The sequence below is a fragment of the Amblyraja radiata genome, chromosome 4 (assembly GCF_010909765.2).
Source record: "Amblyraja radiata isolate CabotCenter1 chromosome 4, sAmbRad1.1.pri, whole genome shotgun sequence".
NCBI classification, from domain to species: Eukaryota; Metazoa; Chordata; class Chondrichthyes; order Rajiformes; family Rajidae; genus Amblyraja; species Amblyraja radiata.
Genome location: NC_045959.1, coordinates 9,211,456 through 9,234,313, shown reverse-complemented (window position 1 = coordinate 9,234,313; position 22,858 = coordinate 9,211,456). Strand labels below are relative to the sequence as shown.

General features: G+C 43.1%; 1 protein-coding gene across 1 annotated transcript in view; it reads left to right on the top strand.

Moving 5' to 3' along the window:
• The window catches only part of dok6 (docking protein 6), a 487,069-nt gene that overhangs the window by 1,127 nt on the left and 463,084 nt on the right, over nucleotides 1-22,858 (top strand). The gene's annotated exons all lie outside the window — the stretch shown is intronic.

Here is a 22,858-nt window from a genome sequence, read left to right as displayed (position 1 = left end):
TTATTACTGTAGCTTCAGGAACTTGTGGCACTAGCAGATATCTAAAGTTGTAACAGTTGCTCAAAGGTTGTACTTTAAAGAACGTTAACTTTAAAAAAAATGTAATATTGTTTTTTCTATTTCATCCATGTCAAACCCTTAAAGTAGGTTCAAGAGGCCACTTGGACATCTGCTAGCTTTACTACCATATCATGCCTCTAGTAAATAAGGCTGTGTGATAAGACAAGCACAGTCTGAGCTGAACAGGAATGGATCGTGGTTGGGATTGATAGAATGGTGTGATTTCACAGGAAGCTTGGTTTGCTTGCTCTGATTTTTCTGGTGACAGGGGAATTGCAGCTTGAATACATTTCCACTCGCTCTGATTGTGTGCGCGAAATGTCCTATGTTGCCCAAAGGAACCTGGCACAAACTCGTTTATCTAGCTAATAGCGACTTTGGCTCTGTTTATGCTGTGCGGGCCAATGCCTTGTAATATGTGTAAGACTTCAATTTGCAAGCAATTGTGGCGTAAAGTGAGAAAGTGTCGTTACATCTGTGCTGCCTTGGGCAGTGGTTTGCAGCATTGTCCTGAAAAGGGGAGGTGATGCAAATCTGGGAACAAGCATCTGAAAGGAGAAAAAAATCTTGTGTTTTCTAACTACTACTGAGGGGGAAAAAATGCTGTGGAAGCTGGGTCAAAAGCAGATTGTCTAAAATTACTCCTCCTAATTCTTAGTCATCGTTCTCCCGATTAGACACTCGCTCATCCTGGTGCAGAACATACTTTATCTTGATGGATTACTTGTATGTACATCTAGATGACATTTAAGAGCATTTAATTTAAACCAATTTTAGGATTGATTTGAAACTGAGTTGAAACTATTTCATAGTGTGCACTCAAGTTTTATTATTTTTCTTTCATTTCTACATTTATGAAGAATTGCAGACTGCTATCACCGTTTTGAAGGGGGGGGGGGGATGGGGGGGGGGGGGGAGGGTGATTTGTGTTTTGTCTGCTTCTTGGAGTGGGAGGATCTAAAATGGCATCAGATTTCTGGGACATCCTGAAACATCTAGGTGGCTTGCCATAGAATCATACATTTTAAAAAAATCACAAATTATGTGACTGAAACAGTATTGGCAGGACTGCTCTAAATAATGTCTTTCAGCATTAGTGGTTGCAACTGTTTAGGAAAGTGAGGCAGTTTATTGGTGATGAAAACAGGTCTGGGATTAGTCTAACTTGTTCCATTGCCTCAATGGCTATTTGGCTTTTTTAATTAAATTCCTTCTTTAGGTAATACTCAGTCTCTCTTTAATTTTCTATTCAGAATACGCATCAATTTGATGAATACGATTTTAGTTTGTATAAAAGGGTGACTGGGTGAGTTTATGCCATGAGTAAGAAATAAAAGCAGATATGTGCTTTTACAATACTTGCCCATGATCTGCCACTGTGTTAGAACGGCTGGAGCCCGGCTCTTTCTTTTCCCCTTCTGGGGAAGAAAATCTGTCCTTGAACATATACATTGGCAAACTCCACAGCAATCTGGGATACGAATTTTCTAAAATCCATGTTCCCCTAAGAAAATATTATTATTCTTTTTTTGGCTTCATTTTAAGTGGACAACTCCTTGTGCTGAAACTGTGCCCCCTCGGTCTGAACTGAAACATCCTCTCATCATACTTGATCAAGTCCTCTCTGAATTTTGTGTTGCAATAGGACCACCTCTCATTTATGTTAATTCCAATGAGCATGAACTCAACATTTCATGTGAGGCCCTTCATCCCAGAAATCAACATAAGAGAAAATTTTGAACTGTGTCCAATACAAGAATATCCCTCGATTAAGTAGATGAATAGTTCCTGCATTTGGAAGGGGGACCAGTAAATAGCAGATACATTAATCAATGTGCCTGTCGGCACAGGAGGGATAACAAACCTGCCAGAAATTCTGGAGGATCAAGGTTTATGCAAGAATGAAGATTGGAAGGCAATTGGTATTAATTTTGAAAATAGTATTAAGGAGGTTAATGAAATTGAAAGCCAATGATTTGCATCTCCGAATTTGAAAGAAATTGCTGTAGCAAAGATGAACCATCTCCATCTTATTCAAAACAGAGGTAAACCGATTTCTTGATATTAAGGGAATTGAGATATCTGAGGATCTTGCAGGAGAATGAAGTTGAGGTAGAAAATTGGCCAAGATCCTGATGAATGATGAAACAAGCTTGCAAGGTTAAATTGCTTCATTCTGCTTCTAATTCTCGTGTGTGTATGTATCTATGCAGCACAAAGTGGCGCAGTGGTTGATCCCTGACAGTGCCATAGACCTGGGTTCGATCCTGACTTTGGGTGCTGTCTGTATGGAGTTTGTACATTCTTCCTGTTACCATGTGGGTTTTCTCCCACATTCCAAAGGCGTGCAGGTTTATCAGTTAATTGGCTTCTGTAAATTGTCCCAAGTGTATAAGATAGACTTGGTGCATGGGTGATCGCTGGTCCGTGGGCCGAAAAGCCTGTTTGCACTCTACATTTCTAATCTAAACTAAACCCTTGTATTTCTACATCATTGCAACAAAGTCCACCATTCTTTTTCCCATTCAAATTACTTGCTGTTTCTGCAAGTTTATTCTGTGTTTTATGGACTTCAGATCTCTTGGTATGACAGCATTCTGCCTCCATTCAAACAAAATTCTGCTTTTCTCCCCTTCCCGTCTCGCATTTTCCCAGATTGTATTCCATCTGGCAACATTTTCCCTGTGGCTTCACCAGCAATATTCCTTTGCAGATTTTGTGCACCTTCCTAATAATTTCCAGGTTCAATTTTAATCTGTGCGACCTTCATCTGAGGAAATGACGGAACGCATCTTATGAATGTCAGACAAGGTGAGGATCGGGCCTGATGGTGATACCTTCCACAGTTAAATAGTATGTTAAAGATCATAAGTCTTCGTCATGATTGATTTGGTGAAGCATTTGCGGGGCCTCTAGTATCACAGAACTGTAGCCTCGTTAGGAGCCCTAATTTTGGGATAGCAGTGTTAAAATTACGCAAGAGAATGGCATCCTTTTGGGAAATGATGCCAGTGAAGTACTGAGAGCAAATGTCCTACAATCTTGATCATAGATTGCCAAGCATAATCTTGTTTGCCTACTGCTGTACCCAAGTATTTATTCCATTCTGAACTCTTGACAAGATCAAATCTTTGTTAAAGCTAACCTTTCCTATCACAGAATTGGGTTATTCTTTACAGAATCTACTCTTCTGAAGAATTAATTCGCTATCGAATGCAGCCTTGGATTTAAAACAATACTGTAAATCTTCAGCAACAAGCACAAATTTTAACTGAGAAGCTTTGTGAGTAAAAGGTGTTTTGGTGCTTGAATTGTGAACTCCTCTTCCTAAAGGTGCCTTCTGCCCTGTCAGTGACTGGGTGTTGCACACATAGACTACGGCAGCAAGCTCACAAATTAGCCAAGCTGCTATTCCTCAACAGTCAGGTAGTGTAAGTGTAAATAGCTTGTTCTAAGCTTCCCCCAGTCTAGTTTCAGTCAATAAAATACTGTCAAGCACTTGCGCATCTAAACTTTATTTTGGAAAAACACAATAACAGTTCCCCACTACTATGCCTAACTACTACGGGTTCGATCCTTGTATCTGCCTGGCCGAGCCCTCCTAGCCTTGTGCGAGCAGAGACACTCCAGAAGGTCACGCAGTCCCAAGCGTTCTCCCAGTAGATCGCCACAGGACCTCGTGGGAGCTACCTTTTATAGGTCCCCGAACCTTGAGGGGCCGAACTATATGGGGGTGGTCTCTATACAGTCCAATAACAGATATAGATTAACACAGTACATGATGGACATTTCCCTAACCCAATAATACAGTGACTAATACAATGTATCTGACAACCTTGTCTAGATGCATGTTAACAGAGATGAATTATGCAACATGTGGCTGGATATTCAAGAAACCCAGACAAGTCTCAACACTTAACCCAATCAACATCTAGCAAACAAAGCTTTGCAACAATATTTACAACGTGTATGTCTGGTTTGCATTCACCCAATTTGTTTCATTTAATTTACACCTAATTGTCAAGATCTGCAGATGTTCCATTCTCTTCCTGCAGCTCTTATCTCGGCTCTAGACAAGCTGGCACCATTCTGCAGCTTGTCCTGTTTCTGCAGAAGGCACATTTAAATTGACCAAATTGCCTAGCAGCCCAGACTCCTTTACTCAATTTTAGTGTCCTGGCCTCTCCAATTTGGCCACAATTAACATAAGTACCATTGATGCCTGCCTTCTAGTCCACATAGAAGACAAATATATCCTAATGGAAGGATGCAAACCCAAAGTTGTAGTCCATTTGAAATAGAGGGAAGAGTATACAGGTTGGGACTTAGCATTGTAATCATAAAAGACGTTCGTGAGGGTGCATTTTTTTTCTTCCACAGGGGCAAATGTATTTACAAATACAAAATGACAAGTAAAACGATATTCCAAGGAGATGTCTATATATAAAAAATTATATGTATCAAAGCAGAATGTTATTACTGTCATTTAAGAAGCACTTGAGCTTCATTAATGTACAGCAATCTTGGGAAGTGGCCATGGTGGCTGTACATTCCTTCACCACAGACACCTGGGCCCAGATGTAAGCCCAAAAGAGGGGCAGGCACTTAGCCTGGGTAGACTCCTCTACTGCATGCTGCCATAACTCACGAACGGCCAGTCCCGGCAACAAATGGCCAAGATAATAGGGCGGCAAGTTGGTGCAGCGGTAGAGTTGCTGCCTTACAGCACCAGAGACCTGGGTTCAATCCTGACTATGGGTGCTTGTCTGTACGGAGTTTGTACGTTCTTCCCGTGGGTTTTCTCCAGGATCTCCGGTTTCCTCCCACACTTCAAAGACGATCAGGTTTGTAGGCTAATTGGCTTGGTAAATTATCCCTAGTGTGTGTAGGCTTGTGCTAATGTGCATAGATTGCTGGTCAGCGCAGACTCTGAGTGCCAAAGGGTCTGTTTCCACGCTGTATTTCTAATGTAAAAGATCACCTGACTGATCCACATCAGTCACCCAAAGAACGGAAGAGTAGGCCTGAAGTGTAAACAGAATTTGAGGCATAGCTCCTTCAAATACTTGGAGGGGCTGCAACCTCACAGATTCCATACACACTGACTCCTCCTGACTGTAGAAGCAGCAGGCAGACGAGGAATTCAAGAGCTGACTCAGGGGCCTGTTCCGTTTGGGCGACAGCGGAGCGTCAGTGACTGACGCCCGTAAAATCATCAAGTTGCACGACATACACTCTGACGTATGCTGTCCAATCACCAGGGATGGATTCAGTGAGTGTAGACTGAACTCTCCTCTCCCCTATTCCCCCTTCCCTCCTTCTCCACTCCCCCCTACCCTTCTTCCCTTCCCCCTCTCCCCCCTTCTTCACTTCCCCCCTCTTCCTCCCTTCTCCCCGCTCCACTCTTCTCCCCCTTACCCACTACCCCCTCCCCTCACATCCCCTTCTCCCCCTCTCCCTCCCTTCTGCCGTTCTCCCCCAGAGGCAGTGGGCTTTTCAACTGGGTACAGGCCATGTTGTCAATGTGCCAGTGCCACCCACCTGCTCCGGCCACTGAGTCTAAATACCCGCCACACATTTTGTAGCAAGGCAGGGAGAGCTGGGGGGTGTTGTTCCCAAAGTCTGCATTTATCCCATAGTCAATGTTACTAACACAGATGATGTGGCCTTTGTGCAGCTAGATTAGTGGGATCTAGCTGTCACAGGCTGGGTCCACAAATGGGGGGCGTCGGGAAAGTGGGGGAGTGGAGAATGGGAGGGAGGGGAGGGGGTAGTGGATAAGGGGGAGAAGAGTGGGGCGGGGAGGAGAGGGGGACGCCACCCAGCCTGTGACAGCTAGATCCCACTAACAACTCGTGGCCAACAGTTTAGTACCCATGAGGAGCAGGCAGAAGCTAGGGCTAGGGTTAGGGCTGGGGCTAGGGCTGGGGTTAGGGTTTGGGTTTCCTCCCGCACGCCAAAGATGCACAGGTTTGTATAAACTGTCTGTAGCGTGTGTGGGATAGTGTGCGGGGGATCGCTGGTCGCAGGCTGGGTCCACAAATGGGGGGGGGCGTCGGGGAAAGTGAGTGGGGGGGGGGGGTGGAGAATGGGAGAATAGAGGGGGAGGAGGGGAGGGGGGTGGTAGTGGATAAGGGGGAGAAGAGTGGAGTGGGGAGAAGGGAGGAAGAGGGGGGGAAGGGAAGGGGAGAAGGGTAGGGGGGTGTGGAGAAGGAGGGATGGGGGCGGGAGGGGTGAAGAGGGGAGAGTGGATTTCAGTCTACATTCACCAAATCCATCCCTGTGAAAAGGATTTTGAACATTCCAAAATCCTGTGGCGACAGGGAAGCACTGTGCGTTACCGTGCGTCACTGCACGCGTCTCCACGCCTCACCGTGTGTCACGACGCGACAACCTCTTTTTAGGCTGTCGCTTAAATTACGCACAAATGTGATTGCAAAATCTGGCTCTGTGCAACACTGTCCATCCTAGAACCTGATGTAAAGGGGAATGACTTCTGTGTACAGAGACTGCCACTGGTGACTGAGACCACCGTGGTGTGTCCAGCAAGCAGACGAGGGAATGGAGTGTTTGCAAGAGCAGTCTGTCAAATGAATGTTTCCCTGAATCACAGAAGGATATAGATAGCAGTGCTGAGGACCAGCACCCGATAAAGCACGATGAGCAACTCCAGCTGAGTGGGAGTAAGCCCGGTTGGAATTGATCCACACTCGTGAGGTTCAACGACACCCACTGTGATAGGGTGAGGACTCTGAGCCTGCGTTTGGAGTGTTGTGTTCAGTTTTGATCAGCCTGCTATTGGAGTGAAGCTCTTAAGCTGGGAATAATGCACAGTGGATTCACCAAGATGACATGAGGTTCCTGAGTCATAGTGAGAGGTTGGGCAGACGAGAACTTTATACCCTGGAGCTGGAGACTGATGCATGATCTTGTATATATGTATAGAATCATGTGGGGAATAGATAGATAGGATGAATGCAAAATTATTTCAACCGCGAATTGGGAATCAAAAGCTAGAGGATATATGGGAGGTTTAAGGTGAAAGGGGAAATATTTGAAAGAAAGCTGAGGGGCAAGATTTTCACAGAGGGTGTTGGATATATGAAAGGTACTGGCAGAGGGAGCAGTTGAAGCAAGTACAATAAAAAATGACATTGGGATAGGTACATGGATGGGAAAGGTTGAGAGGAATATGGATTGTGCATCTTGGTCTGCATGCGATTATGAGACGAAGGGCATGTTTCCATGCCGAATAACCCCACTCTAAGTGATGGGGGGTTGTTATTCCCTCAGGGCTGCCTGTCTTGGTAGTAAAGGATGCACCAGTATCACTCTTTTAGTTTGGTTACATCTATTGAAGCAAAATGGATGAACATCAACAGTTCCAATATGAGCAATAACGATACTTCAGCAGGTTTTGAATTATTTTTGAAGGCATCTCATGAAGAATCATGAAGGATGATTGATTCTGTCTCGGCATGCTGCGGAATTGTAGGATGGGCTTCTGGCTGTGCTCATCTGCAGGTTCGGCCATGCCAATGCAGAGAGGTGCCAAAAAGAATATGGGCTGCTTCCCCACAGGCAGGCAGGGCGGGAGGGAGGGAAAGTTGGAGATATATCCATCTTTGCAAACTTCTTGAAACTTGTATTGCTGACCGAATGGTTCTTATCTCTAAAGGGGATGCAAAGCATTGGGCATATTTTTGCCACATTAAAAGCAATCTATAAATTGTTCATTGATTAAAATAACCTTTTTTGTCCGCAAAGCTTATAAGCGGCTTGATACATTGGAACATTGCCTGCTGGAAATGGTTTAATATTTTGACTGAAAAACATGCACATGTTGCAAGTACGAAACTGTTTTATTTTGTGTCTACTTTGTCAGTCAATTATATTTTTATTATCTTATCAAACTGAGTTTTTATGCTCTAGATTATCGATGGCCAGGTTAATCGATGTACTACATCTACCTCAACTTTGAGGCAAAATGTGTGTCAACTCCTGTTTTTTCAATAAAAAAAAAAAAAGGAATTATAATGATCTCCTTGGATACTATTTCTAACTACTGACTTTAGAGTTTACATTGGAGGAACAGATTGAATGCGACTGTGCAACCTAATACCAATTCAACTCAGTTTACTGGTTCACAGACCATAGTGGCCAGGTATCAATTAATGATGAGACGGAGTACAGGAAGGAGATTGAGAACCTCATAACCTGGTGCCAAAACAATAAACTCTCCCTCAATGTCAGCAAGACAAAGGATATGGTGATTGACTTCAGGAAGCAAAGTAGTACACACACCCTAATATGCATTGATGGTGCAGAACTGGAGATGTTTGAAAGTTTCAAGTTCTTAGGAGCACTGTGGCTTGAACAGTCGCATTGAAGCAATGGTAAAGAAAGCACACCAATGCTTCTACTTCCTTAGAAGGCTTAGGAAGTTCAGCATGCCCCCAACAACCCTCACCAACTTCTACAGATGCACCATATAAATCGTATTATCGGGATGCATTACAGCATGGTTTGGAAACAGTTCCCTCCAAGACCGTGAAAAATTGCAGAGTTATGGACGTAGCCCAGACCATTACACAAACCAACCTCCCTTGCATTGACTCCACCTATACTTTGAGCTGCCTCAGCAAGGCCATCAGCATAATCTAGGACCAGGGTGATTAAATGTTTCTGATTGTCTACCCAATCTATGCCTCTCGTAATGTTATATTTTTATTACTAGCATGCATGCAGTCACAAACATTTTTTTTAATGGCGCGGTTCAAGTAACATCAATATTCACTGAATGAACATCAATTGCAAATAAAGCAATCATTGATCTATGTGAATACATCAGAATTTTGTCACCAGCTTCATCCAAATATCTCTTCGATTTGCAAACCTGCATTCTGGTTCTCACCGTTTGTTCAAAAAGGAACTGCAGATGCTGGAATATCGAAGGTACACAAAATTGCTGGGGAAACTCAGCGGGTGCAGCAGCATCTATGGAACGAAGGAAATAGGCGACGTTTCGGGCCAAAACCCTTCTTCAGACTGATGGGGGGTGGGGGGGGGGGAGAAGGGGGGAGAAGGGACGCACCCCCTCCTCGTGGAACCCCTCTCATAAAGTCCCGGCTCTGGAACTCTTCATTCAGAACTGCCGCCGCGACGTCAACCGCCTCAACGTCTCCACTCCCCTGTCTCACTCTAATCTTTCCCCCTCTGAACGCACTGCCATTGAATCACTCCGCAAAAACCCAGATTGGGTCATCAAACCAGCCGACAAGGGAGGTGCCGTGGTAGTCTGGCGCGTCGATTTCTACAAAGCTGAGGCCACGCGCCAACTCTCGGACACCTCCTCCTACTTACCCTTGGACCATGACCCCACTGACGAGCACCAGGCCACCATTTCTAGCACCATCACCGACTTCATCAATTCCCACGCCCTGCCTGACCAAGCTTCCAACCTCATCGTTCCCCAGCCCCGCACGGCCCGTTTTTACCTTCTCCCCAAAATCCACAAACCCGGCTCTCCCGGCAGACATATTGTCTCTGCGTGTTCGTGCCCCACCGAACTCATCTCCACATACCTTGACTCCATCCTATCCCCCTTGGTCAAATCCCTCCCCACCTATGTTCTAGACACCTCAGACACTCTCCGCCGCCTCCACGCGTTCCACTCTCTGGGCCCTCACCCCCTCATCTTCACCATGGATGTCCGGTCACTCTACACCTCCATCCCCCACCAGGATGGCCTCGGAGCCCTCCGGTTCTTCCTCGACCAGAGGACCAACCTATACCCAGCCACTGACACTCTCCTCCGCTTAGCGGAGTTGGTCCTCACCCTCAACAACTTTACATTTGACTCCTCCCATTTCCTCCAAACACAAGGCGTAGCTATGGGCACACGCATGGGCCCCAGCTACGCCTGCCTCTTTGTCGGGTACGTTGAACAATCCTTGTTCGAGACGTACCTGGGCCCCATCCCCGACCTCTACCTCCGTTACATTGACGACTGCTATGGGGCCACCTAAGCCTTCTCCCCCCCCCACCCCCCATCAGTCTGAGGAAGGGTTTCGGCCCGAAACGTCGCCTATTTCCTTCGTTCCATAGATGCTGCTGCACCCGCTGAGTTTCCCCAGCAATTTTGTGTACCTTCTGGTTCTCACCTGCTGCTTGAGTTAGCTCATCTTGCTGTGTGGACTTTGAAAGGACACTCTCTTGTTTTTCTTGAATCAATATTTTTTTTCTCTTCTGATTCAAGACAAAATGCTTTGACTCGATACTTACATTCAACTCCGGAAGCAAAATTTGATGGAACAAGGCTCAACTAGATTTTGTATGGATGTATATCCCAAGATAGTGGATAAAGAATTTCTGCACTTCAAGAAAAGAAAGTGTAGTTTAGTCTTTTTTTATATATCTATCTATCTCAAATATTGCTATGCCAAGCTGTTGTCCATTGATTACAACTTTGTGTTCAATACATAATTCTCTCTAACTTTGTCATCAAACCTGGGGAACTGGAACTGCTTATCCCTATGCAATATGGATCCTCTGCCTCCTTATTGGCAGATCTCAATAGTATGAATTAGCAACAGTATTTCCTCCTCTGACAAACAATACTGGAGTACCTCAAGACTATACTCGGTCCTATGTCCTGGGCTTTCTACAGCCATGACAGTGTAGCCAGACTCTGGTCAAATGCCATCTTTAAATTTCTGGCAATGCCACCATTGTTGAATGGGTAACAATGAGGTGGACAGGTGCGTGGGAGAGAGCATTGCTTGGATCACAGTTTGGTTCAGTATCTCAAGCCCAGAACGACGAAGGGTGAAGAAAGTGGTAAATGTTGCCCAGTCCATCATGGATACTGATCTCCCTGTCATTCTCACTTGCAGCAGCATAATGGGCCTGCAAATGCAATATGCACATAATGTATCATAAACAAAAAGTCAAGGCACTAGTAACCACAATAAGAGTGCAAAAATACTTGTCGGCCTCAATGCAACATTAATTTACATTGTTGAGGTTACCGTTGTGTGGTGTTCAAAAGCCTGATGATTATTGGGAAGAGGCTATTCTTGAACCTGCGGTCACTGTTTTCAAACTCCTATACATTGTTCCTAATGGTAGGTGAAATGACAGCATGGACAAGATAATGTGGGTCTTTGATATTGGCTGGCTTTTTAAAGCTGTTTGGTATAGATCCCTACATTGGATGTGAGGCAGTACCTGTGATAGACTGGGCAGTGTCTACCACTCTGAAGCCCCTTCTTTTCTGGTATTCAAGTTGCAAACCAGGCTGTGATGTATCCAGTTAGTATACTCTCTATTGTGCACCTGTAGAAGTTCAAGAGAGTACTTCTCAATCTACCGAATCTCTTCATTCTAAGGAGGTAGAGGTATCGATGGGCTCGTTTTGTGATTGCATCAATGCGCTGGGCCCAGGACTGACCTTCAGAAATGCTGGCCCACTTATTTAAGGTGGTTGACACTCTCCACTGCCAACCCATTTCTGAAGATAGTTTCCTGGATGTTCGGCATTCTCCTCCTTTTCAGCTCCTTCGTCTTGGTGATGTTAAGAGCAAAATAGTTGTTCTAACCAGAGCACGGAACTGAGCTCACAGCCTTGAGGAGTGCCTGTTCTGATGGTTATTGAAGAAGAAGTGTTGTAGAACATTTTGTCCTGATTGTGGTCTGCCAATGAGGAAGGGGACCAATTGCATTGTATGAGTGGAGATCCAGTTCCCCGAGTTCGATAATAGGTTTTGTAGGGGATGATGGTGTTGAATGTTGAGCTGTAGTCAATGAACAAAAGCTTCATTTTGTCAACTTGTCCAGAGCAGAGTGGTGAGCAAGTGAGATTTCATCCCCTGTTGATCCATTATGGTAGAAGGCAAATTGTAATGGGTTCAGGCCCAGGAGTTAAATATGTCATAACCACCCTCTTGCAGGACTTCATCTTGGACTATAGGGCCACCGGTCAGTAGTCAGAGGCATGTCACCTTGCACTTCCTGTGCACTGGCATTATCGATCCCCTTGTAAAGCAAGTGTGAACCTCCGACCTTGGTAATGAGAAGACAAAGATGACTTCAAAAACTGCAGCCAGTTGGTCCGCACAGATTTCAAGAATGCAGCCAGATAAACCATCATTATCCGAGCATTCACCCTTTTCAAGGATCTTCTGAGATTACAATGACATTGGGGGTTATGAGGGCCTGAGAAGACAGATTTGGTGCTTTCTCTTTCAAAGTGAGCATAGAAATACTTGTCTGGGAGTGATGGCTCAATGTCACTTTGGCTGCCTTGTGGAGGTAGAGGCATGCAAGCCTACCACAGCTGCAGTGTTTGGCTAACACTGAATACAGCTAGCACTATATTCTACATGGTTTGACTGTAATCCTGTATGGATGATCTACCTGGATAGGATGCAAAACATTTATTTCACAATCTCTGTCCATGTGACAATAATAAACCAATACCGTATTGGTAGCAAATCTGTGCCATTCAGTTTCATGAAGGTTGTGAGTAAAATATCAGAAGTGCATTTATTGATTTCAACTTATTAATAGTGTTCTGTAATGGTATGAAAACCCCTGTTTCTATTCTGTCCAATTTGAGTGATTACCAATGGGGATTATGAAATTGGTCATTCCCTTTTTGCAGTCTCGTGACTGTTTGTAAAATGCATCTTGGGCTGTGGTCCTGACTAAAAATGTTTTTGTTTTGTTTTTTGGACGGCTTTGCCAAATTTTGCATTTTCTCATTCAATACAATACGGGTTTATTCGTCACATTGCACATAAAGTGCAAGTGAAATGAATATGTCAGCAGCGATACAATGAGAAAGAACACACAATACACAATAGAAATTTAACACAAACATCCACCACAGCATCCATCACTGTGGTGGAAGGCACAAAAATTTGGCCGGTCCTCCTCCATTTCCCCCCGTGGTCGGGACCAGAGTCCAGAGTCAGTCCAGGATCGGCTCTTCCCCACCGGGGACCGCAGCTTCAGGCTGGTGTAGGCTGCAGGCCGGCGGTCGAAGATTTAAAATTTGCGCCGCAGCCAGAAGCACCGCAGACCGCAGGGCCGGCGGTCGAAGCTCCCCTCTAGGGGTGATGGTAAGTCCGCGCCGGGCCCACGGTAGAAGTTGGCCGTGGGCCGGCGGTGGAAGCTTCTTCTTCCCCCGGGTCCCCAACGTGAGATCCCGGGCTGTAGACGCCGCGCCAGCTGGAGCTGTGCAGACCGCGACTTCAGGCTGCCGGCTGCCACGGGCCAGCAAAACGGAGCACTCCCCTCCGGCTAGCCCCAGCGAGGGCTCACCCGCTCCACGCCGAGAGTCCACGCTGCGCCCGCCGCTGGAGCCCCGGGCGCGTCTCCGGGAAAGGCCGCGCCGATCCTTGTTGTTAGGCCACTGGGGAGGTGACCTGGAAAAAGTCGCCTCCCCGTGGAGGAGGCGACCGAAGCGGTTTCCCCCTTACCCCCCCACACCACCCCCAACACAAGACATACAGAGAACCATTAAAAACATACATTAAAACATACTAAAAAAACAAAAAAAGTTGAAAAAAACGGAGAAGTTGCTGACAGGGCGCCGGCTTGCAGCGCCCCCACTGCCCATTCATGATTATATTCACAGTTAAAACAAGGCCAGTAAATACATCTGCTGGCAATTGCTTTCACAGTGGTATATTACTGCATGTTCAGCATAAAGTTGCTCTAAAATTGTTTGTCTTTACAGTAGTATTAGTGATCTATGATGCAACGTGATTAATTCCAGCTCACAAGATAATATTCATGCAATGATTATGGAATGATTTCAGTTCTTCATCCATATGGGTCAAATTTTGTCCCTTATTTTAATATTTGTTCATTATCATATTTTTACCACTGTCCACATTATCAGCATTTAATATACAGCTCCTATTAGTTTTACTTCCACCGTTTGCAGTGGTGCTCTGCTTGGAACTCCATGCTTGATTGTATTTCCCAATCTGTGATGGAAGGATTGCCCATCCTTGATGTCATGCAAACCTTTGGATCTTTTAAAGCTTGAGTAACTTATGATCTATTACTAGTAATAAAATAACTGAATAGTTAAAAATATTGTTGATTACAAAGACCGTTCCATGTGCAGGAAGGAACTGGAGATGCTGGTTTACACCAAAGATAGACACAAAATGCTGGAGTAATTCAATGGGATGGGCAGCATCTCTGGATAGAAGGATTGGGTGACGTTTCAGGTCGAGACCCTTCTTCAGACTGAGTCTGGGGAAAGGAAGACAGAAATATGGAAGGGTAAGGTGTGAAAATGACAGATCAAAGCAGATGATGATCAAGGAAATGTAGAATGGTTCATTGTTAGCTGAGGGGAAGGTGATAAGGACGCATACAATCAGTAAAATTAATCTGGAGGACAGTGAAACTAGTTCGAGAACTAGAGTGCGGGAGGGATGGAGAGAGAGGGAAAGCAAGGATTACTTGAAGTGGAAGAAATCAACATTCATACAGCTGGGTTGTAAGCCATCCAAGCGAAATATGAGGTGCTGTTTGTCCAATTTGCATTGGGCTTCACTCTGACAGTGGAGGAGGCCCAGGACAGAAAGGTCAGTATGGGAATAGGAGGTAGACACAAAAAGATGGAGTAACTCAGCGGGTCAGATAGCATCTCTGAAGAAAAGGAATATGCAACGTTCCGGGTCGAGACCTTTCTTCACTGAGAGTAGAAGGTGTTTGCTTAAATTGTCACAAGCCAACTTCTCTTTTCACAGAGCGTTGTAATGAATAAGGAGAGCTTAATTGTAGATATTTTCGTATTCTTTAAATTCACTTTGATACTTTTTGCCACATGTCTATTTTGCGGCCCTTTTATAACGTGACACAGTGTCATACTGTCATAAGACTTGGAAAGAATGAGACAATGATTCCACACCATCCCTAGGAATGACTGATTTTACTACATTTTCGGGCCTTGGCAACTTGCTATCCTTGACACCAAACTCTGCTACTTCTCATGGCAAATCCGCATATCTGCATTACGTCAACTTCACAAAGCCCGCCACATAACTGCTGTCAAATAGAATCACAATGTGAGGACCTGAAATGAAACAGCATACCCCATACTCAAAGATTAAAATTGCAACACTGCACTACATCCCAAAGCAAGTATGCTTTCTGTGAGTGGAGGGTTAAATGGCAACTATTCCAGGTGGAGTCATGCTGAATCCTTTTGCATTGCATCATCTTTGTTTGTTTCTGTATGCCAAACTCTTTGTTAAACCACTACCATACTATTTGCCTTCCTAAATTCTTACTGGCAGCAATTTATCAACCAGCATTTCTCCTGTAAGTTAATTTTTTATTAGATTATCAGTTATTTTATTTTTCAGCTCTGCTTAGCATGAGAATGATCTTGCATTTCTTCATACCAGACTAAACTGCCTCGTTCCTGTCCATTTGTTTATCTATTGTTATCCTGTTGCTCATTATTGCAATGCCTCCTCACTGCATAACTTTGATCAGTAAACGCTGTAAGATCTAAAAGCTTGGATATCTTGCATGTTTCGAGCCATTTGGGATTTGTTGCAAATGACTGAGGGGTTGTTCAAAAATTTTGAGACACCTAAAAGAAAAGACCAGCCAATCTGGAAGTATCTTTTTATTTTCATTCTTTGTCCTTGTCCTTGAATTAATCTGCTCACTATGCTAATAAATTATTCCAACTGGTGGGCTCTTATTTTCCTCAACTGCCTTCAGTATCGCTCTGGCTGCTACTTCGTTGTTTGAAAGTAACAGCCGGAATGTCAGACAACTTGACCTCTCAATTGCTAATGTAACATTCTTATCACCATTGTTGGTATTCATAGCCTTTCTCTGCTGAGGCAATAGCTGGAATCCCACTAGGGTAAACTGACATTCATGGCTGATTGGTAGCAGAATTTGCTAATTAAACCTCCAAAGCAACACATGAGATCCATTGTGAAGAAAGTCAAACTTTTTTTTTCTTACTTATTGCCATTAAATGGAAGGGAAACTGCTTTAAAGGGACTGAGAAAGATGATGAATAGTTCTGGTAATTGTATTTTTTTTTTTGTCTGGAACATTTATAACTCAAAATTTCCGACGTTTCTCTGCGATGCCTCTTTCGGCATTGTTTTAACAAGTTCTTCGCATGAGTCTATGATTGTTGCAACAAATGATTGAAAGTCATTTAAAATCTGTTTAATTAATATGGAAAGAGTAATGTATAAATCCAACAGTTAGCTAGAAATGCACATTGCAACTACTGATTTGGAATGAGTGTGGAGTTCTAGGATATTATCATTTTATGCTTTACGAATCTGACTGTTACAGCAAACCTTTTTCTGTCTGAAGAATAGTTTCGGGCCGAAATGTTGCCTAATCCTTCGCTCCGTAGATGCTGCTGCACCCGCTGAGTTTCTCCAACATTTTTGTGTACCTTCGATTTTCCAGCATCTGCAATTCCTTCTTAAACCTTTTTCCTTGTTAATTCTGAAGTATTTGCATCTATCGGCACCAACTTGCCACCACCGAGGATTAAAAAATATTAGCAAATGTAAACCACTCCCCTCCCAAGTTGAGGAATATATAATATAGAAACAAGTGAAAACATGAATCTATTTAACAGTTCGCTTGACATTTGTAGTCTGAATTCAGCAGAATAAATGGGGACTTCCTGAAGGGAAATTATCATTGACAAATCCTCTTGCAATGAAGTTGCAGCTGGCAGAATAGCTGAGAATGAAACTGCATTTGGATTTTCGGGCAGCCTTTGAGATTATTTACTTTACTGCATGTCAGCATAGGGTAATAGACAGGGCTGTTTAATGGACAGAAAACTAAGAATAAAGAATTCACTTTTTGTTTGAAAAGCTGGAACAATTTGGCTGTAGCAGGAATTGGTGCTGGGGCCTGAGCTGTTAGCAATCTATATTAACAATGTTGAAGAGACCAAGTAGGCTACAAAGCAGAAAATATGTGTTTCGCAGGTAGGAAAAAAGTCATGTTGATGGACAGTAATATTTGAATTTTTAGAGATTTGGATTTTGTACATTAATTGTGGCACATTAACATGTAGATATAGTAAATGGTTATGAAGGCAATGGTGTTTTGAGTTTATTGCTACCACAGACCTACATTCCGTGCAGCTTTGGGCAGGGGCGGAAATCGCTGTCAAAACATGGGGGGGGACACACACAATTTGTTGGTGGCCACACACACACACACACACACACACACACACACACACACACACACACACGTGAGGCTTCAGCCGTGGGCCCTGTGGACGGTAACATCGGGATCTGACCTCATTGGTGACCGACTCCGAACTTCAGCAACAGTAGCTTCGTCCGCCCTGAATCGTGGGGCATGAATTGGTCTGTTCGCGGGGCCTTTAATCGCCCGGCGCGGCTTAAAATTGGCCGGCGGGAGCTTCAACATCGGGAGCCTCGATCGCCTCAATGCAGCAGTTTGATTTTATGCCATGCCGGGCAATGAAAGGCCCCACAAATGTGCCGATTCAGCCTTTAGAAAGTGTCTGATACCTGCTTGAATCTTTCAAAAGCTCCAATGTGATAAATAACACTTAAACAAATAAAACGGAAGCAAATAAAGGCAAACAGAAGAACCAACCTTGGAGTGGGGAGAAAGAGAGAGAGATGGGAAAAACATACTAAATAACGTGAGTGACCATGAATGAGGGACTTACCTGCAAGCCAGCCAGGAAACCCGTTCAACCGGAGCCCTTGATTACCTGACCCATTTCAATCCGATACCTGTTTAAATCTTTTCCATCCACCAAGTCATCCATTTAGTTCATATGGTAATTGTACCCACATCAGACAGCTTTAAGAAATTCACCGTGAATACCTTCAGTAATACTTGAAGGTCAAAACACAATTGGTGACACATTGTGTTAATACGATGTTAATAGAGACATTTAACAAGCAGTTAACAGTGACACCCCCTCTATCTCATGGAAAGCGGAGATTACAAAATCCGGATTACAAAACATGAGGGGGATTATCCCCCATCTCTCAAAGCATGGGAGGGACATGTCCCACATTTCCCACATTCCTCTCCAAGTTGCATGCCTTTTGCTTTATAAGTATATTGTCAGTCTGTCTACTGGGTGTTGGCATCTGGGCTCCAACTTGACATTACTCTGGGACAACTTTCACCAAAAGTGTTTGCAGTAATTCAAGAGGACAACTCATCATCACTACCTTGATACGATCAGCATTTATGGCATTGCCATTGTTGCCCAGATGCAAAATAATAAAAAACACTCCTCTTCCCATGACACTGACCCCCTCAATTATAGGCAATGCAATACCTCCCTCTTGGTTCTCACCACTTGGACAATAATTCCAGATAACACTGCAATTCACTTAGGCTTTTTTAGTCCAACATACTACATTCAGTGCCCCAGTGGAAAACGAAATGGCGATTGGGTGATTTCTTAGCAGAAGACCTCTGTTTAGTTCTCAAAAGAGGATCCTAAGCTTTAATTCTCCACCCTAATCCCACTACCTATACCCATCTCCTATACTCTGCTAAAACATAACTAAGATCAAGGAACATCAGGTCTGATTCCATTTAGGCATGTTACTGTTTCTTGAGTCAGCAATGAACAACAATTTATTCTAAAGATAGCTGCCGATCCAACACATTGTTCTCTATTCTTTCCACAGATGCTGCATGACCTGCCGAGTTAACAAGCACTTTGTGTTTTACTCAAGATTACAGCATGTGCAGTTCTTTGTCAACAATTATTTGTTTCCAATTTTCATGTTAGAACTGGCTAGTTCTAATTGAAGATTACCAAACTATAACATTTGGCTCTTTGTTTCCTTTTCTCCACTAATGTTGCCTAGGCTGCTGAGTATTTGTGACTCCATTTCAAAATGCTGCTGGCTATGATGCAGTGGGGATGTTTTCTCTGGCCTGAGATGTTTCGACTTGGGCCTGGCTGTCTCATGATAAGGGGCTGAATAATGAAGCTGGATATGAGAAGAATTTTCTTCAGTCAGTGGGTAGTTAATTCACTCTTCTTCAATTGCTGAGAATCTTATACTTATTTATAGCAATGTTACAAAATTTTGAGATGTAAAAAATCAAGTCTGTAATTTATCCCATCAGATAAAGCATAAAAAGAAGTTTAATTTGACACCTAATTCACTTTCATATCTCATGTATTTAAAAAGTTATGGCCATTTTCATACTCGGAAATTAGCATCTTGTTCCCTATTGATTTTCTATGACGTAACAAAAAAGCTGTGATCGTGGACAGTCAAAAGCCCATAACTTTCTTAAAAATTAAGAGAACTGAATGAAATTTTCAGTTATCATAGATTGAACCATTCTGAAACAAATATAAAATAATTTTACTTGGATGACCTGAAATTAAAGCATATAATTAGTTAGTTACCCAAGTGTAGCTAATTTCAAACTTCAATTACTAGATCTAAACATCTATCCATTTCTTAATAAATGATTAACATTTTTAAATAGCTTAAGTGTGCAAATAATATTCATAAATAATTCACAATAAAACATGATTTTTAAATCTCATTTACATTAATTTATAGGCCAAATGGAAGGAATTTAGTGTTCAATTGCTGTAAATTAAAGTCCATTTTAAATCAGCTTTCTAGTGGGATCCTGTGAACGCGCTGGTTTGGAACGTTCACATTGCGGTAGATTTGTGCCTCAAATGCCCGGAAAAATACTGCGGGATATAATGGGGCCAAAATGAGCTACTCGCAATATTAAACTTTGTATAAAGGGATCTTAAGAAGCCCTTTTTAATGTAAAAATAAGCTACATACCTTCTGTGGTTTGCTCTATGGGACCCTGACGGCTGTCGGTGGTCGCGGGTTTAGAGATTGATTTTTAAACTACTATAACTATTATCCAAGGCCTTTAAAACTAATAATAGCTTTTGCGACGGGGTCTTCCAGCGATTTTTCGTTAATAATTAACAAGGCTGAACATCTTCGATTTGAACAGCCTAGAGAAAATCGCGTTTTAAACCCGCCCCCCTCTAAACGGCGCCAAAATCGCGCACACCCGCAGCGACAGATTTTCAGCGACGCTCCAGGTAGGCTTTGCAACATACCTATTATTTATCAAGTGAATCGAGAGAGACATAGATGGGCAGAGGACAACTGCGATATTGAGGTTACATTTTAAGCAGGAATCTTGCATGTAGGAGGTCAAAGTCAATGGAATTGAGATGACGAATTGACAAACAGGTATGAAGGACTGAATGGACTACTCTTATTTCGATTTATTAGGTGCGATTTGAAGGAGATGCTGACATCCATTTGATGCTGGTAAATGGAACTGATGTCTCTATCAACTAGCTTTTTCTTGCTGTTGAAGAGATCATATGAGCAGCCCAGGCAAATCCCCATGAATTATTGACAGATAATGTTAACGATCGCCTTTCGGATAGTTTAACATCCTGCTTGGAAGCTGTCGCAGTTGTTCTTGCCAGAAAAAGTTTCATTAATTGCATGTTACCAACCCAGGTGAAACCTCTCTCTTCCCACCAAAGACTAAGATGCTACTTTCCAAATCCATGCCCATCTTTTCAATTTCATTTTTGAATGATCTCAGTGAGGAACAGATCCCTGCATTCATAATTAAACAGCTCTTATCAAAGTTGTAATTGACAGCATATTTTCTGACGGTGATAAGGGTAATCCAATATTGACCTGTCTTTCTCAACAATCCTAAGTGTGAGACTGTACATATGGTTCAAGCCCCATATTGGCTCCCATCTGACTTCTGCTTCTGAATTGGAAGGGAGTTAGATGACAGCGGCAGTTTTGAAATTTGTTGGCAATGAGGCCTTGGTTGTAGAGATGGTGAATTGACTTATTATTGAGAGTGCTGAAGCTGGTGGATGCGATTCTGGCCATGAACAGACTAATTTGCAAATCGAAATCTATCAGCAAACCCCCAGTTTCCATGTTGAATAGAACATACTCCTTATAATAGATTTATAATCATTCAACAACCAAATGCTGTGAATACTTCTGGGGACCATTGGCCAAACTTGGCATGATATAATCAAATGTTGCTCCATGAGAAAAGTAGGGTTGAATCCCACTCGGTATGCAAGGCGTGTTACAGTTTGCAGTAATTTTTTTATGTTTGTTTAATGCTTCATTTGCCAATAACCCTGATATGTCTTGGATTTGGGATATGTCATGAATATCTAGCACTTCATGAAGGTTTTTTGTGTATAAGAAGGGAATTGTGCACAAGGATAGCTTTTATGTGAAAATTGTGGGCCATTAAATTGATGTTGCTTGATCTCATTCTTTATAAAATGTGCTCATTAAGTTGAGGGATGTAAATACATAAAACAATTTCCATTTCAGTGCCCGTCGCCAACAATCTCTTGTGTATTGCATGACCAAATCTCTTCCCCCAAAGGCCATCAATGTATTCTACCTGAGCCTCCAATAAGAAAATGGTTGTGGGCATTTTACTTTAAAACAGCCCCCTCTGTGGTCTCCGCAAGGGAATATTTGTTTGGGGGCGTTTTGTGTACGGAAGTTTCCTCTTTCCATTTCACACTTAAATGCGGTAAAAGGAGGAGATTCATAGTTCACTGTTCTGAACAGTATTGTGTGCAAAAGGTCCTCTTTTCTCCATTTAGCTCACATTCTCAGCGCTGACCTGCAATAGTTTAGATTTCTGCAAATGCCTCTGTTTTCTAATGTTTTTGATGTATTGAACTACCTTTCAATCTGCAAGGTTTATTTTCTCTCAATCTGGCCACCCATTTGTCCTCTATGCCTCACAGGAAAGGCCCATGGTTCAATAGCACAGGCCCCAAATCCTAGAAAACCTTCCTGAAGCTCCCTGCCTCTATTAAAACATATCCTTAACATTCTTGCATTTAACCCAGTTTAACTTGTATCTTTACATCCTGAGGATCCAGATTCTGTGGACCAATGTTCATGTGAAAGGTCTTGGCCAGTAGAAAATCCATTGAATGCAATCATAACACACATTTTGAAGGGTCTTGACCTGAAATGTCATCGGTCCATTTCCCTCCACAGTTACTGCCTGATCTGAGGAGTTCCTCCGGCACTTTTTGTTTTTTTTGTGCTCAAGATTCCGGCACATGCAGTCTCTTGTATCTCTGTACATTTGTCTCCATAGTTGGGCTTTTAAGATTGAAGGCTGTGGCTTCAGTTGAGAATACTAAATCCAGGTTTATTGTTATTAATTAATGTGGTCCTTTAGTAAGTGGTTCTCATGTTAACGGATAGTTACAGGGTTGAAGACAGATAATTATTTTGTCTTCTTGATACCTTTGACATCTTGTGAATGATCATGAATTATTACTTAGTGGTTTATCAATAACTGTACATGGAGTTCTCAGGTTATGACAAAACTCCATTCCAGTGAACCTTTCGATATCCGAACTGTTCAGTTGGAAATGCACAAAAATTGTGAAAGGGGATCATAGAGACAGCGGCAAGGGAAGAGCAGTTACTAGCCAACCTCACTGACTCTGTGAGTGAGTCTACTCAGCACTCCAAGGCTCCACTGGCCCAACCCCAATTGTTGTACATGGGGGAAAGCAATGCAAAGTATGCATGGGGAGTGAAGACACATGGAGTTGGCATCTTTCCACCTGGCAGAAGATACTTCCAGCCCTGCAGTAGCCAGCAAACCAATCCCCATCCATCTCACCAGTCTCCCAACATTTGTATGTATGAAGTGTCCATAAGTCGGGTGTTGGTAA